The 16,786-nt window shown below is 45.8% G+C and overlaps 1 long non-coding RNA gene across 1 annotated transcript; it reads left to right on the forward strand.

The window, feature by feature from the left end:
- Positions 1-7,839: 7,839 nt before the first annotated feature.
- On the forward strand, positions 7,840-10,901 carry LOC130358261 (uncharacterized). The gene is made up of 4 exons (XR_008889444.1): positions 7,840-8,006; positions 8,172-8,230; positions 9,204-9,289; positions 10,593-10,901. It is a non-coding gene; the product is annotated as an uncharacterized LOC130358261 (long non-coding RNA).
- Positions 10,902-16,786: the final 5,885 nt, after the last annotated feature.

Consider the following 16,786-nt stretch of genomic DNA (forward strand, 5'->3'; position numbering starts at 1 on the left):
CATAGTGGGGTCCTCCTGGGTCTCCTGCCATAACGTTTCATTTCATTTAAATGTCGACGGATAGTTCGCGCTGACACTGATGCTCCCTGAGCTTGCAGGACAACTTGAATATCTTTGGAACTTGTTTGGGGCTGCTTATCCACCATCCGGACTATCCTGCATTGACATCTTTCATCAATTTTTCTCTTCCGTCCACGCTCAGGGAGATTAGCTACAGTGCCATGGGCTGCAAACTTCTTGATAATGTTGTGCACTGTGGACAAAGGCAAATCTAGATCTCTGGAGATGGACTTGTAACCTTGAGATTGTTGATATTTTTCCACAATTTTGGTTCTCAAGTCCTCAGACAGTTCTCTTCTCCTCTTTCTGTTGTCCATGCTTAGTGTGGCGCACACAGACACACAATGCAAAGACTAAGTGAACTTCTCCTTTTTATCTGCTTTCAGGTGGGATTTTTATATTGCCCACACCTGTTCCTTGCCCCAGGTGAGTATAAAGGAGCATCACATGCTTGAAACAATCTTATTTTTCAACAATTTTGAAAGGGTGCCAATAATTTTGTCCGGTACATTTTTGGAGTTTGGTGACATTATGTCCAATTTGCTTTTTTTCCTCCCTTTTTTTGGTTTAGTTCCAATACACACAAAGGGAATAAACATGTGTATAGCAAAACATGTGTTACTGCAATCCTTTTCTGTGAGAAATACTTCATTTACTAGAAAAATTTCTGGGGTGCCAACATTTCCGGCCATGACTGTATATATCTCATATCTATCTATCTATCTCATATCTTAATTTACCTGAACATAGTGGGCTGTTTATCATTGATGTCTTTAGAAAGTGAGTTTTGAAATAATTTATTTTTGCTTTGGTTTTGCTTACATGCAACATATTTATCATACTATTACAAAAAAAAAATTACAAAAATAAAAATCACTTCAGAACACCACTTTACATGATTTTTTTCACTTTTGTTTTATTTTTTTTCACGTTTATTTATTGTTTCATATTTATACATTTTTTTCTTTTTTTCACTTTGTTTTTTTATATACATATAATACAGTGCAGTACACACCCACTCTGCAGTACTAGGATTGGGCAGACAGAACGGGTGCTGTAATTTCATATTCCCCACTGGGAGCCATGATTGGTTGATCGGTCCTGACCAATCATGGCTCCCAGCAGGGAGTATAAATTAACAGGAGATGTGGGCACCACGGTCTGACGAAGCGGGCTAAGACCCGTGAAACAGCTGTCACACCGGTTAGAACGCTTCCGAGAGTCTGAGCCAACCTGCGGTACTGTGTTCCATGGACATTCTGTCATTTTAAGAGAATAAACTTCCTTCTGCACTGAAATTTACGGGTGAGTGCGGTTTCTTCTTACACTTCTAATTTACAAATTTGTTTAACTTTCTGGAACCAGTTGATTTAAAAAAAAAAAAAATTCCACTGGAGTGCCACTTTAAAGGGGAACTCCTCCCTTAGACATCTTATTGCCTATCCAATGGAAAAGGGATAAGATGTCTGTCAGGATTCGGCAGGCTGGAGGTGGATCCTCTGTGCCAGAGAGGGATTGGCGTGGACCGTACCGGTGGACCGGTTCTAAGTTGCTACTGGCATTCACCAGAGCCCGCCGCAAAGCGGGATGGTCTTGCTGCGGCGGTAGCAACCAGGTCGTATCCACCGGTAACGGCTCAACCTCTCTGACTGCTAAGACAGGCGCGGTACAGAAGGACAAGGCAAGAGCAAGGTCTGACGTAGCAGAAGGTCAGGGCAGGCAGCAAGGGTCGTAGTCAGGGGCAACAGCAGAAGATCTGGAACACTAAACGCTTTCACTGGCACAAGGCAACAAGATCCGGCAATGCAGGGAAGGGGAAGTGATGTTATAAAGGCTTGGAGCAGGTGGGAGTTAATTACAGTGATTGGGCCAGGCACCAATCAGTGGTGCACTGGCCCTTTAAATCTTAGAGAGCTGGCGCGCACGCGCGCCAGGACGTGGCAGCCGGGGACCGGGACAGGTAAGTAGCTTGGGATGCGATTCACGAGCGGGCGCGTCCCGCTATGCAAATCGCATCCCCGCCGGCAGTATCAGTGCAGCGCTCCCGGTCAGCGGGTCTGACTGGGGCGCTGCAGAGAGGAGAACGCCGCGAGCGCTCCGGGGAGGAGCAGGGACCCGGAGCGCTCGGCGTAACAATGTCTGATTGCAAGGGGATCCAGCCACTGGAACCACCCCATGATCTCTGGCCAGTCAGCGCAACATTCTGAACATTTATTTTCGGGCAGCCGTGGTCATGTTGGCCGTCACACCCCTTCCTATAGACGTGAATCGAGGGGGCGTGACATCCCGACCACGGCTACAGTAAGCTGGCGTTCTGAACATCAACCCCCCACGATCAGACATCTTCTCCACTATACTTTGGATAGGAGATAAGATGTCTAAGGGTGGAGTGCCCCTTTAAGTAAGGGTGTTTGAACTATTTTGTAGGATTGCGGAGTTAAAGTCACATACAGACTTGCCTAAGGGGCCCATGCGACATTGCAAATATTCACAGAAACGGCTTCAAATTGAATGATAAATCTCCCCGTAGAGTACAGCATCAGCGGCATGCAGTGAAACCTAACAGGAGAATTCACCGGAACGTTTCATATCTATCCCCCACATCTCCAAGTCACTGGGTTCACGGGGTCATCGGGTGCTTGTTTGGTTTGCCACACGTTATTATAGGCATGCATTACCATAAGTGCGATCCGAGCGAGTCAATATTTGCCGTACTGAGTTGGGTACACAGGGAGGCAAATTACATTTCAAGGTCTCTGTGACAACAAATTCAGGCAGGTGCTGGTGGTGTCACCGCGGTGGAATCTTCTGATATCCATGCAAAATAGTCATCACCATAATCCTGAGGTACCCAGGGAAGATACATTTTTTTGTATAAATGGGTACTCCTCCCCTAGACATCCTATGACATGTCTGATCATAGGGGTTAGGGACCCCCCACGAGCTCTGTGCCGGCACCCCCGCATTCCAAACACCGGCTTCTGACTTTCGTGTTCGTGACATCTTGCCCCACCCCCTCCATTCATGTCTATGGGAGGGGGCGTGACAACTGTGTACTTCTGCTTTACATCTGTCACGCCCCTTCCCATAGACATAAATGTAGGGGGTGTGGCATGACGTCACGAACACAGAAGGCCTACTGAATATAAATGTTCAGAACACCACGGTGACGGCTCGGACATCGCAGGGGGTGCCAGTGGCTGGACCTCCCGTGATCAGACATCTTATCGCCTATCCTTTGCATAGGGGATAAGATGTCTTGGGACGGAGTATCCCTTTAAAGAAATTTCATGTATAGTGTTGAGCGCGAATATTCGAAATGCTAATTTTTACCACGTATATCTTTATTTTTATGAAAGTTTTTATGCAAATTTCTATGCAAATTTTTAGGCGAATATCGGCACTTCCAGACTGGACACTGATCCCTCCCTTCTTTTAGGTGAGATATAATTGCGCATGCGCACTATGCGAATTTCATTACGAATTTTTGCATGGAAAAAAAAACCGAACATAGCGAATATGCGAATTTCGCAAACATAGGACGAATATTCATCCATATATTAGTGAAATATCGCGAATTTGAATATGGCCCCTACTGCTCATCACTAGTCATGTACATTATCCATGAGATACAGTCAGGAGGAAAAGAGAGTACACTCTTTTTTAGATTCTATGGGGGAGATTTATCAAAACCTGTCCAGAGGAAAAGTTGCCCAGTTGCCCATAGCAACCAATCAGATCGCTTCTTTCATTTTTGAAAAGGCCTCTGAAAAATGAAAGAAGCGATCTGATTGGTTGCCATGGACAACTCAGCAACTTTTCCTCTGGACAGGTTTTGATAAATCTCCCCCTATGATTTTATGTATCAGGACCAAACAAGACGAATCCAGTCCTTGGAAGGTCCTAAAATTAGGTAAATACAACAGCAGATGAACAACAACACAGAACGGATGCCACTGTATCATTATTCAACAAAATGGAAACACCATGGAGGAGATTTATCAAAAACTGTCCAGTTGCTAAGTTGCCCATAGCAACCAATCAGATCGCTTCTTTCATTTTTCAGAGGCCTTTTCAAAAATGAAAGAAGCGATCTGATGGGTTGCTATGGGCAACTCAGCAACTTTATCTCTGGACAGGTTTTGATGAATCTCCCCCCATGTGTGAAAAACTAAGAGCTATGTTGTGGTTGTCGGACAAGTCACTCCCACTCCTGTCCAGAGGGAAAGTTGCTGAGTTGCCAATAGCAACCAATCAGATCGCTTCTTTCATTTTTGAAAAGGCCTGTGAAAAATGAAAGAAGCTATCTGATTGGTTGCTTTGGGCACATAGTCAGAGCCCAGCAGAGACCACAGTAAGTGAAAGGGTTCTTAACAGTCAGTGATGAGAAGCTGCACAAGTACCTAACTGCATTCTAGGCCTTTTCAGGCTTCAGGCCGGGCCTAGTTTTTAGGACAGCTGAGAGGGTTACATCACAATTCCTATCACCCTGCATCTAGGGCAGTGGTCTCAAACTGTGGCCCTCCAGATGTTGCAAAACTTCAACTCCCAGCATGCCCGGACAGCCGTTGGCTGTCCGGGCATTCTGGGAGTTGAAGTTTTGCAACATCTGGAGGGCCACAGTTTGAGACCACTGATCTAGGGTATTGTAGAGCGTCAAGTGGTGTGAATTATCACCTCCTTGGTGAAGAAGAGTTAAAGGAGATATCCAGTGGTGACCCAGTGGTGAACAACTTATCCCCTATCCTAAGGATAGGGGATAAGTTGCAGATCGCGGGCGTCCGGCCGCCCGGGCCCCCTGCGATCTCCTGTACGGAGCCCCGACAGCCCGCAGGAAGGGGGCGTGTCGACCTCCGCACGAAGCGGCGGCCGACACGCCCCCTCAATACAACTCTATGGCAGAGCCGAAGCGCTGCCTTTGGCAATCTCCGGCTCTGCCATAGAGATGTATTGAGGGGGCGTGTCAGCCGCCGCTTCGTGCGGGGGTCGACACCCGCTATCTGGCCGGAGAGCCTGGCCCCCGTACAGAGAGATCGCAGGGGGCCCCAGCGGTCGGACCCCCCGCGATCTCAAACTTATCCCCTATCCTTAGGATAGGGGATAAGTTTTTCACCACTGGACTACCCCTTTAAAGGACAGAGAGCAGTCAAGTAAGGCTTGGTTCACACCACGTTTTCAATTAGTTTTTCTAAAGAAAACCATATGGCAAAAAAATAAAAAATAAAAGGATGGAAACCTATGGGACCATGTAAACCATATGCGTTTTTAAACCGTATACTGTTTTTTAAAAGTGCATACGGTTCCGTCCGTTTTTATATTTAAAAAAAAAAATGTTTTTGAAAATTTTATTTAAAACAAATAATTTTTTTTTCATTTTAACTTTAGGATGTAAATGCGCAGGTGCAAAGTAAAAACCATATACGGTTTCCCGTATGGAACTGTATACATGTGCGTTTCCCATTGACGTCCACGTTAAAAAAAAAAAATAAAAAAAAACGTATGCGGTTGCAATACAGTTTTTAACCTGGAGACAAAACCTTGGTCAATCGCGGTTTTGAGTACGGGAAAAAAAACGTATTGCAAGCAAACCGTACGCAACCGAATGTATCCGGGTGCATTCGGTTTTCAATTGTTTGTCAATGTATACTGTTTTCAATATGGTTCCATACGTTTTCTATAATGAAAACGTATATGGGAACCGTACTTGAAAAACGTGGTGTGAACCCACCCTAAGGTAAGAGACCCTGAGCATGGTTCATAGACTAGGAGCGGGCGCAAGGTGTACATGTGCCCCCTTTAGGGGTTGAACCTGTGAACCTCCATTGTTTATCCCTGTGAATTGCTGCAGACATTTACAATATATCGTGGACTTTACTCCGTTTGACACTTTGCTTTATGATCCGCTGGTAGAAGTATTTCCTCCCTATTCACTCCCTATTACTAAAGCGACCTCAGGTGACAGCCTGTGACATCTCTAGTAGGGTGTAGCATAGTTGTGCGGTGGCCCAGTATGGGAGGTGTTACCCCGTGCTCCTGCTGTCCTGTCAGGCAGCCTCCTTCAGGGTCCCTAAGGCCCCCTGTACTTGTTTCCCCATTGTAAATATGTTTTACCATGTAAAGTGTTATAAAATGTAATGTTGCTTTAAGAGTTATGCCATGTGACATGTCATGTGATTGTTACCCAGGAGGTATCAGTGACCAAGTGACCCTAAGAGTGACCTATTGGCTCCCTGCTGGTCTCCCCCATATAAGCCCTGGGTGGAGCTCCTCTCTCTCTTCTGCTGAGGTCCAGTGCAGTCGTCTAGTGTGTGTGTCCAGAGTGTTGGAGACCTCAAAGTCCAGTCCTGCAGCCACCATCAAGTCAAGTAAGATAAAGTCACAGCTTTATGAGTCAAGTCAAGTCAGTCCCTATCATCTGTCAAGTCAGTGTGGTCTGCATTCAATTGTCCAGTCCTTCTACAAGTCCCAGTAAGCCCTTAAGGTCTCTGAAGTCACTGGTCATCTCCATAGGCCTGGCTACACTGTATAGACTGTACCATCTGTCACTCAGTAAAGCTACCGTTGTCCTTAACTTGACGTCGGAGTCTTTATTGCCCCCGTGCCTAGCCCAGGATCCAGCAGTATACCTTCGGTTGGTTTTAGGCTAAAACATGCCCTACGTCACCAATACAAGGAGTTAATGCCACCTGCCCCTAGGGTAACAACATCTGCCCTCATCACACACCCCGCCACCACAGTTGTCTGTGTAGTCATGAAAATTTTCATCTATAGAGGCCAAATACTTAATGCTGTGTCCGAAAACCACAATGCCACCACCCATGCTGCTCTTACTTATGGGGCTCAACACTTTCCTCAGACTTGATTAGAGATGAGCGAGCCCTGCGAACCCACATTCGATTTGATTTTCGAGATGACCCTGGCCCCCAGAACTTTCAAACTTTGCACAATAATAGCACAAGGTTTGAGGAACATGTGGTGTTTTGGAGCCTACAAGAAAGGAGGAAGTACTGGGGCAGTGAGATGAGATCAGGGTAGCCCAACATACCTTGCAACTATCACATGACCCCTGGTTATGCAATGATTTGGCCAACAGGACAGAGCACAGGGGTTAGTTTTAGGCACTGATAAATGTATTGTGTGCAGCCAGTATTTTGGAGAGGAAGAGAGAGAGAGGGGAGAGAAAGGAGAGAGAGACAAGTAGACAGAGAGAGACAGATAGAGAAAGAGGAGAGCGAGACACCGAGATAGAGAAGAGGAGAGAGATAGAGAAAGAGAGAGACAGAAAGACAGAGAAAAAAAACTGAGAGAGACAGAGAAGTAGAGAGAGAGAGAGAGAGAGAGAGACAGAGATAAATGGACAGAGAATGAGGAGAGAGACAGAGGTAAAGAAAGAGAGAGAGACAGAGAGAGATACACACACAGAGCAAGAAGAGAGAGTGACAGTGAAAGACAGAAAATGAGAGAGAGACAGATAGAGAAAGAGGAGGGAGACACAGATAGAGAAAAAGAACAAAGAGAGATCCATCTAAGGACCATTAGCGTGTATTTTCTGGGTTTAATCTTACATATATTTTTATTTACCAGGGTGTAACATAACAGCTGAGTTAAAGGCGTTATGATTTAACGCAGCTTCGCCTTCTAAGCGTCAGTTACATGTAATTACTGGGTCTACTTGAAAATATACTTTTCCTACCTGGGTGAAGCATAACAACACAGTTAAAAGTGTTGAGATCGAATGCGGCATTACCATCTAAATGTCAGCTACTTGTATTTTCTGGGTTTAATCGAACATATATTTTTTCCTGCATAAGTAACAAAATAGTTAAAAGCGTTTGGATTGAATGTGACACCACCATGTGTTTAGATGTGTTTACTAGGTCTACCTGGGTGCAACATAACTATGCAGTTAAAAGCGTTGAGATTGAAGGCAGCATCTCCATCTCAGTGTAAGTTACGTGTATTTACTAGGTTTACTCAAACAAAGTGTTTTATACCTAGGTGTAACACAACAACGAAGTTTAAAGCATTGTGACTGACTGCAGCATCACCATCGTAGTGTCAGTTACGTGTATTTTTTTTGTTTAACTGAACATATATTTTTTTCTACCTAGGTGTAACATGATAATGCAATTAATAGAGTTGAGAGTGAACACGGCATCTTGATCAAAGTGTAAGTTAAGTGTATTTATTGGGTTTAATCAAAGTGTTTCTACCTGGGTGTTACATAACAACATAGTAAAAAGCTGTAAGAGTGAATGTTGACTACCTAAAAATTCTTTCTCTGCATACATCTTTTACAATAGCCCCTTTAGGTAGTAGTAGTAATTGTAGCACGCTCTTTAGGTAGTAGTAGTAGCAGCAGCAGCAGCCCCATTTAGGTAACAGTACTAGTGGCAGCCCTCTATGGGTAGTAGTAGTTGAAGCCCCCTGTTGGTAATAGTAGTTACAGTCCCCTTCAGGTAGCAGTAGTATCAGCGTCCTCCTTTAAGTAGTAGTAGTAGAAATAGTAGCAGCGTACCCCTTTAGGTAGTAGTAGTTACAGTCTCCTTTATGTAGTCGTAGTAGTAGTAGCAGCCCCCTTAAGGTAGTAGCAGCAGCCCCGGTTAAGTAGTAGTTACAGCATGGTTTAGGTTAGGTATAGACAACCTTTGGCACTTCAGATGTTTTCGACTACGTGTCCTATGATAATAATAGTTTATTTATATAGCGCCTACAGATTCCGCAGCGCTTACAATTATGGGGTACAAACAAAGACAAGCATCAGACATAATATTACACAATAACTATTCAAACAAGACGTGTGGGGATATGTTGAGGCCAATTAAAGAATGTTATAGGCCTGTCTGAAGAGATGTGTTTTTAGGCCACGTTTGAAACTAGGCCACATTTGAAACGTTTGCTGCCAAAGCATCATGGGAGATGTAGTCCAAAACATCTGGAGTGCTGAAGGTTGCCTATGCCTGCTTTAGGGTAGTAGTAGCAGCCCCTACAGGTAGTAGTATATCCCCATATAAGTAGTAGTACTAGCAGCCCCCTCTTGCCAAGATTTGATGTCATCAGTATCACCCGCAACAACCTGTTGGTACAGGGTTATAGTGCTCTTCACAAAATCATACTTACCAATCTTCTCTATTCTTCTGTAGTCTCTGGTCTTCTTGATATAGTTATGAGGAGCTTGGTGTATGGGGTTATTTCCAAGCCGGTGAATGGAGCCACGGACAGAAGATCGGTAAGTATGGTTTTAATCAGTGTCACCGGCACTGTAATTTTGTACCTACAGGTGATACTGATGACAGATTCCCTTTCAACAATAAAGATTCCCAAAAGTTACTCATCATGAGCTCAATTTCTATTTCCTGAAGAAAAGTCTCAATGGAATTAATGTTCAGACAATATTGGACTATTTTTGCCATTCTGTGAGTCACTTCTTCCCGATGTGACACAATGGGCTTCTTCCTGTGTACACACAAACTTTGCTCTCTGTAACAGTTTTTTTTTGTTTTTTTGTACCTCCTGGGTCCTTCCTCCAGACATCTGTGTTCAGTTCACAAAAACAATGAGGCTCAAGTATTATCAGGAAGATGGTGAAAGAATAACAACAAATATGGTGGTCCAAACTCTACTGGGCCATTTCCCACCCAAAGGTCATTATTACTGGGGTATAACTAGACATTTGCAATATTGTGTCACCAAATCGAAAAATTTACTTTCCTATAATACAATTTATTGTATGCCCAATAAAGCTGGCCAAACATGTTGGGTTAAAGTTGGCATTATCTGTTGACTTTGGTGGGCCCAATAACGATCTAATGTGTATTTAGTCCTTCTTATAGTCCTCCTTTGATTTTAACATGCTGATTCTTAGGTTATGTGTGAACATGTATGTATCCTCCCCAATGTACTTATGGTATCCCTAGATATTGCAAAAAGGGATACCATAATCCAAAAAGGAACCGGTTCATTGGCTTTCTTTGCCAAAACTTCTAGACTTCAAAAGGTTTGTGACTGAAGTTTTTGTTTTAGGGTTCAGGTTTAAATTTAGTCTGAGGCTTAAAGGGGTACTCCGCCCATAGACATCTTATCCCCCATCCAAAGGATAGGGGATAAGATGTCTGATAACGGGGGTCCCGCCACTGGGGACCCCCGCGATCTTGGCTGCAGCACCCCAGACATCCGGTACACGGAGTGAACTTTGCTCCGTGCCGGATGCCTGGTGATGCGGGGAGGAGGCTCGTGATGTCACGGTCACGCCCCACTCGTGATGTCATGGCCATGCCCCCTCAATGCAAGTCTATGGGAGGGGGCGTCACGCCCCCTCCCATAGACATGCATTGAGGGGCTGTGATGTCACGAGCCGATGGCGCTGCACTCCAGGTGCAGCAGAGAGATCAGACACCATATTCCCTATCCTTTAGAGTACCCCTTTAAGATGTTTTTTGGGGTCAATGGTCTGAATGTGCATTTTTTTTTCCTTTCAAAGTGAAAGGAAGAAGTAAGAATATTATTTGATATCTTGACGTAACTGTTCACAGGATCCATTGGCATCATAAGACATGTAGGTGAACCGAGGGCACTCCTATCATCAATCACTGCAGTGTATAAAGACCTGTGTATGAACCAGTCTCAGACCTGCATTACCTGTTGTTTGGAATCTAATTCTTTTATTGGGAGCCTCTGAAGTTTACTATTAGGCAATGTCTAATCTCGGAGGGTACTTGACGTCTTTGTATACAAAATACAAATATCCTTATGCCTATCCCTTATAATAAAATAAGCAAAATGCATAGAAGACCATTTCTTTAGTAGTCTTATGGGAATGTATGAATGTTTCACCAATGGACTGGTTCAAACACATTTTCAAATTTTGAGTTTTGGAGAACTTATTAGGCTCATACAGTACCTCTCATGGAGATGGAGGCAAAATAACCTGGTTAACCTGTCTTGGCTCCACACCACATGGTCAGATGTTTTCATTCATGAAGTCCATGTAGTGGGTTCCACACCAAAAACATTCAAGCACAATCTCCTCTGACATTTCGGTTAGAGATCCTAACATCTCAGAAGGGTCTATCCATCTCCATCCAATAGTTAGTTATAACATTTTTGGAGATAGACAGGGATCTCAGAATAGGACACCATCATTATAGTGATTGGAAGGGAGACGTGGCCTCAGCAAAGATAAAAAAATGGATAATGTGAGTTCATATCTTTCATGGAGAAGAAGGCTAGGTTAAAGGGGCACTCCGCCCCTTAGACGTCTTATCCCCTATCCAAAGGATAGGGGATAAGATGTCTGACAGTGGGGGTCCCGGCACCCCAGACATCCGGTGCACGGAGCGAACTTCGGTCCGTGCCGGATGACTGGCGATGTGGGGCGGAGGGTCGTGACATCACGATCATGCCCTGCTCGTGGCATCACGGCCAAGCCCTTTCAATGCAAGTCTATGGGAGGGGGCGTGACAGCCGTCATGCCCCTTCCCATAGACTTGCTTTGAGGGGGCGTGGCCGTGATGTCACAAGCAGGAAGTGGCCGAGACGTCAGGAGCCTCCGGCACTGCACCTGATGCTCTAAATGATCGCCGGGTGCAGCAGGGACATCAAGGGGGTCCCCAGTGGTGGGACCCCCTTGATCAGACATCTTATCTCCTATCTTTTATGTCACTGGACAGACCTTTCTTGAACGTGGCACAGAGCGCTTCATTATTCCAGGACAGTTCCGAGGCCAGAGTGCGAAAACAGATGACGTATTCCCTGATTCAGGGTCAACAAGGCAGTCTCTGCTGAGGCAACCCACGCTGGTTCCTCAAAAACACTCCAGAATTCTTGGCAGAAGGACTGGGCAGTAGCAGTGGCTGGATCGTTGCGGTTCCAAAAGCGATGTGGCCCAAGCCAGGGCCTTCCTGGTAAACAGACTGACTATAAAAGCCACCTTGGCACGTTCAGTAGGAAACTGGTCGGCCATCATCTCCAAGTGAAGAGAACGCTGTGATAGGAACCCACGGCACTGCTTGCAGTCTCCATCAAATTTGTCCGGCATGGACAGGCGGTATCTGGTGCTGGAAACGGAAGCAGGCTGAGTGGGTGGCATAAGAGCAGCCAGTGGAGATGGTGGCTGCTGGGCTGTCAGAAGTTGCTGCGTCATGGTGGACAACTGATTAAGCAGTTGACCTTGCTGAGCGATCTGCTGAGATTGCTGGGCCACAATGGTGGTAAGGTCAGCGACACTTGGCAAAGGCACCTCAGCGGGATCCATGGCCGGATCTTACTGTCAGGATCCGGGCTGGTAGCGGAGGCTGGTGGTGGATCCGCTGTGCCAGAGAGGTGATGACGTGGGCCGTACCAGGGGAACGGAGTCTAAGGAGTTATTGGTTTTCACCAGAGCCCGCCGTAAAGCGGGATGGACTTGCTGCGGCAAGTAACCCCCAGGTCGTTCCACCCAGTAGCGACTCAACCTCTCTGGCTGCTGAGATATGGCAAGGTACAAGAGGATCAGGCAAAGGCATAGTCAGACGTAGCAAATGGTCAGGGCAGGCGGCTCAGGTTCACAGGCGGAAGTCAGTAGCAATGTGAACGGCAACAGGCAGGGTAACACAGGAACAAGGAATGCTTTCTCTCAGGCACAAAAGCAACAAAGATCCGGCAGGAGGCTGTGGGAGGAGACGGTACTTATGGGCAGTGCACAGGTGAGGCCTAATTAAGTCCAACGGCACTCCCTCTCACAAAGCTTAACGCTTAATGAACCACTTTGGACCAGGCACCAATCACCTGTGCATTGGTCCTTTAGTTTTAAGAGTCCCGGTGCATGCGCGCCCTAGAGAGTGGGGATGCACACGCTGTGACGCCGGAGCGCTGCCTGGGGACACACGCTGTGAGCGCTCCAAGGCCAGCAGGGGGCCCGGAGCGCTCAGCGTAACAAGAATTAGGAGTTGTGCAGAGATCCATCCGGATTTAGGGGTCTATTTAGGTCCGGTGATCCCGCAAAGTTAACAGGGATTAAGATAACTCACAGTTCTGTATGGATGGCCGTTGCCGCAAGGCTTGGGCCTGGTCACTGCTGAAGATAGCTGTGCAGATCCTCCTCTATTAGCAGCCCATGAAGAAAAAGAGCGCTTAATGTCCGCCGCTCCCTTATATGGACAGGGGCAGGGCCGTTTTGGATTGGTCCGTTTCAGCTGTCACCCACCGTTACAATGCATGGTGGATGCATACGTCACTGGGACCTCCTAAGGTCCTCAAGCAAAACCATAGAGTTTTACCCGATCACATGACCCGCAGGTCCTGTTACGCTACAAACAGGTAGATAATTCACCATATACACTTTCTATACTTACAACTGTATAATTATCAGAGAGAACTATTATATATCTAGTGGCTAAGTGAGAGGTGACAAGGGGAAGACTAGAAAAGAGGGACCCCGACATCCTAGGGACTCTGACTATGGGGACCTCTATACAGGTAACGTATAGTATACGATACCGGGACACCACAACATCTTATCCCCTATCCAAAGGATAGGGGATAAGATGTCTGATAACGGGGCCCCACCGCTGGGCCACCCCGTGATCTCGGCTGTGACAACCCAGACATCTGGTACACGGAGTGAACTTTGCTCCGTGCCGGATGCCTGGCGATGCAGAGCGGAGGCTCAGGATGTCACGGTCACGCCCCACTTGTGACGTCGTGGCCATCCCCCTCAATGCAAGTCTTTGGGAGGGGGCATCACACCCCCTCTCAAAGACATGCATTGAGGGGGCATGACCATGACGTCATGAGTGGGGAGTGGGGCGGGTGCAGCAGGGAGATCAGACACCATATTCCCTATACTTTAGAGTACCCCCTTAAGATTTTTTGGGGTTCAATGGTCTGAATGTGCATTTTTTTTCCTTTCAAAACGAAAAATAGAGTAAGAATATTATTTGCCATCTTGATGTAACTGTTCACGGGATCCATTGGCATCACAAGACATGTAGGTGAGCCAAGGGCACTCCTATCATCAATCACTGCAGTGTATAAAGACCTGTGTATGAACCGGCCTCAGACCTGCATTACCTGTTGTTTGGAATCTAATTCTTTTATTGGGAGCCTCTGAAGTTTACTATTAGGCAATGTCTACTTTCGGAGGGTACTTGAAGTCTTTGTATACGAAATACAAATATCCTTATGCCTATCCCTTATAATAAAATAAGCAAAATGTAGAGAAGCCCATTTCTTTAGTAGTCTTATGGGAATGTATGAATAATGTTTCACCAATGGACTGGTTCCAATACATTTTCAAATTTTGAGTTTTGGAGAACTGATTAGGCTCATACAGTACCTCTCATGGAGATAGAGGCCAAATAACCTGGTTAACCTGTCTTGGCTCCACACCACATGGTCAGATGTTTTCATTCATGAAATCCATGTAGTGGGTTCCACACCAAAAACATTCAAGCACAATCTCTTCTGACATTTCGGTTAGAGATCCTAACATCTCAGAAGGGTCTATCCATCTCCATCCAATAGTTAGTTATAACATTTTTGGAGATAGACAGGGATCTCAGAATAGGACACTATCATTATAGTGATTGGAAGGGAGACGTGGCCTCAGCAAAGATTTTAAAAAAATGGATAATGTGAGTTCATATCTTTCATGGAGAAGAAGGCTAGGTTAAAGGGGTACTCCACCCCTTAGACATCTTATCCCCTATCCAAAGGATAGGGGATAAGATGTCTGACCGCGTGGGTCCCGGCACCTCATACATCCGGTGCACGGAGCGAACTTTGGTCCTTGCCGGATGACTGGCTATGCGGGGCGGAGGGTCGTGACATCACGATCATGCCCTGCTCGTGGCATCACGGCCAAGCCCTTTCAATGCAAGTCTATGGGAGGGGGCATGACAGCCGTCATGCCCCTTCCCATAGACTTGCTTTGAGGGGGCATGGCCGTGATGTCACAAGCAGGAAGTGGCCTAGACGTCAGGAGCCTCCGGCACTGCACCTGATGCTCTAAATGATCGCCGGGTGCAGCAGGGACATCAAGGGGGTCCCCAGTGGTGGGATCCCCTTGATCAGACATCTTATCCCCTATCCTTTGGATAGGGGATAGGATGTCTAGGGGCAGAGTACCCCTTTAAAGGGGTTATCCAGGAATCAAAAAACAGGCCTAATTTCTTTCAAAGACCGCTCCATGTCTGTCTCCAGATTAAGAGTGGTATTAAAACTTGGCTCCACTCACTTCAATGGAACTGAGCTTCAGAACCACACCCAACCTGGAGACAGACAGGAAGCGGTCTTTGAAAGAAATTATTTCTGTTTTCCGATTCCTGAATAACCCCTTTAACTTCCCCTGAGGCCACACCAGTCAAATGAGAAGTTTTTATTTAGGAGGTCCTTCACCAATAAAGGGTCCTATTCAAACATAAACAGAAGAGTCCATGTCCAGAGACATTTGGGAATGAGGCAATCTGTGAGCAAAAAAGGCACAAGGGTATAGAGATCAGAACAGGACACCTTTTGTTCTAGTGATGGCTACAGATCCCACTTTCCACCCAAAGCTCACAAAGTGGAGAATGGAAGCCCTTGCTAAGGCTCATATGTCTCATGGAGTAACTGGTTTGGGCCATTTGACCTGGTTGACCTATCCTAGGACCACATAACAACTGCATGGATGGTCTCTAGAGATGAGCGACGTTACAGTAATTCGATTTGTCACAAACCTCGCGGCTCGGCGTTTGCTGACTTTATCATGCATAAATTAGTTCAGCTTTCAGGTGCTCCGGTGGGCTGGAAAAGGCGGATACAGTCCTAGCGGGATTTATGCCCATGAATAACAGTAAGCAAATAAGGGCTTGAGTTTCATTTTTGTATTTAAAACTTTAACCCCTTAAGGACGCAGGACGTAAATGTACGTCCTGGTGGGGTGGTACTTAACGCACCAGGACGTACATTTACGTCCTAAGCATAACCGCGGGCATCGGAGCGATGCCCGTGTCATGCACGGCTGATCCCGGCTGCTGATCGCGGGCGTCCGCCATTAACCCCTCAGGTGCCGGGATCAATACAGATCCCGGCATCTGCGGCAGTTCGCGATTTAAATGAACGATCGGATCGCCCGCAGCGCTGCTGCGGGGATCCGATCATTCATAACGCCGCACGGAGGTCCTTCCTCCGTGCGGCTCCCGGCATCTCCTGCTCTGGTCTGAGATCGAGCAGACCAGAGCAGGAGATGACCGATAATACTGATGTGTTCTATGTCCTATACATAGAACAGATCAGTATTAGCAATCATGGTATTGCTATGAATAGTCCCCTATGGGGACTATTCATGTGTAAAAAAAAATGTAAAAAAATGTAAAAGTAAAAGTAAAAAAAAAGTGAAAAATCCCCTCCCCCAATAAAAAAGTAAAACGTCCGTTTTTTCCTATTTTACCCCCAATAAGCGTAAACATTTTTTATAGACATATTTGGTATCGCCGCGTGCGTAAATGTCCGAACTATTAAAATAAAATGTTAATGATCCCGTACGGTGAACGGCGTGAACGAAAAAAAAAAAAGTCCAAAATTCCTACTTTTTTAATACATTTTATAAAAAAAAAAATTATAAAAAATGTATCAAAAGTTTTTTATATGCAAATGTGGTATCAAAAAAATTACAGATCATGGCGCAAAAAATGAGCCCCCATACCGCCACTTATACGGAAAAATAAAAAAGTTAGAGGTCATCAAAATAAAGGGATTATAAACGTAC

Source organism: Hyla sarda, chromosome 2, assembly GCF_029499605.1.
Source record: "Hyla sarda isolate aHylSar1 chromosome 2, aHylSar1.hap1, whole genome shotgun sequence".
In the NCBI taxonomy this organism is placed as follows: Eukaryota; Metazoa; Chordata; class Amphibia; order Anura; family Hylidae; genus Hyla; species Hyla sarda.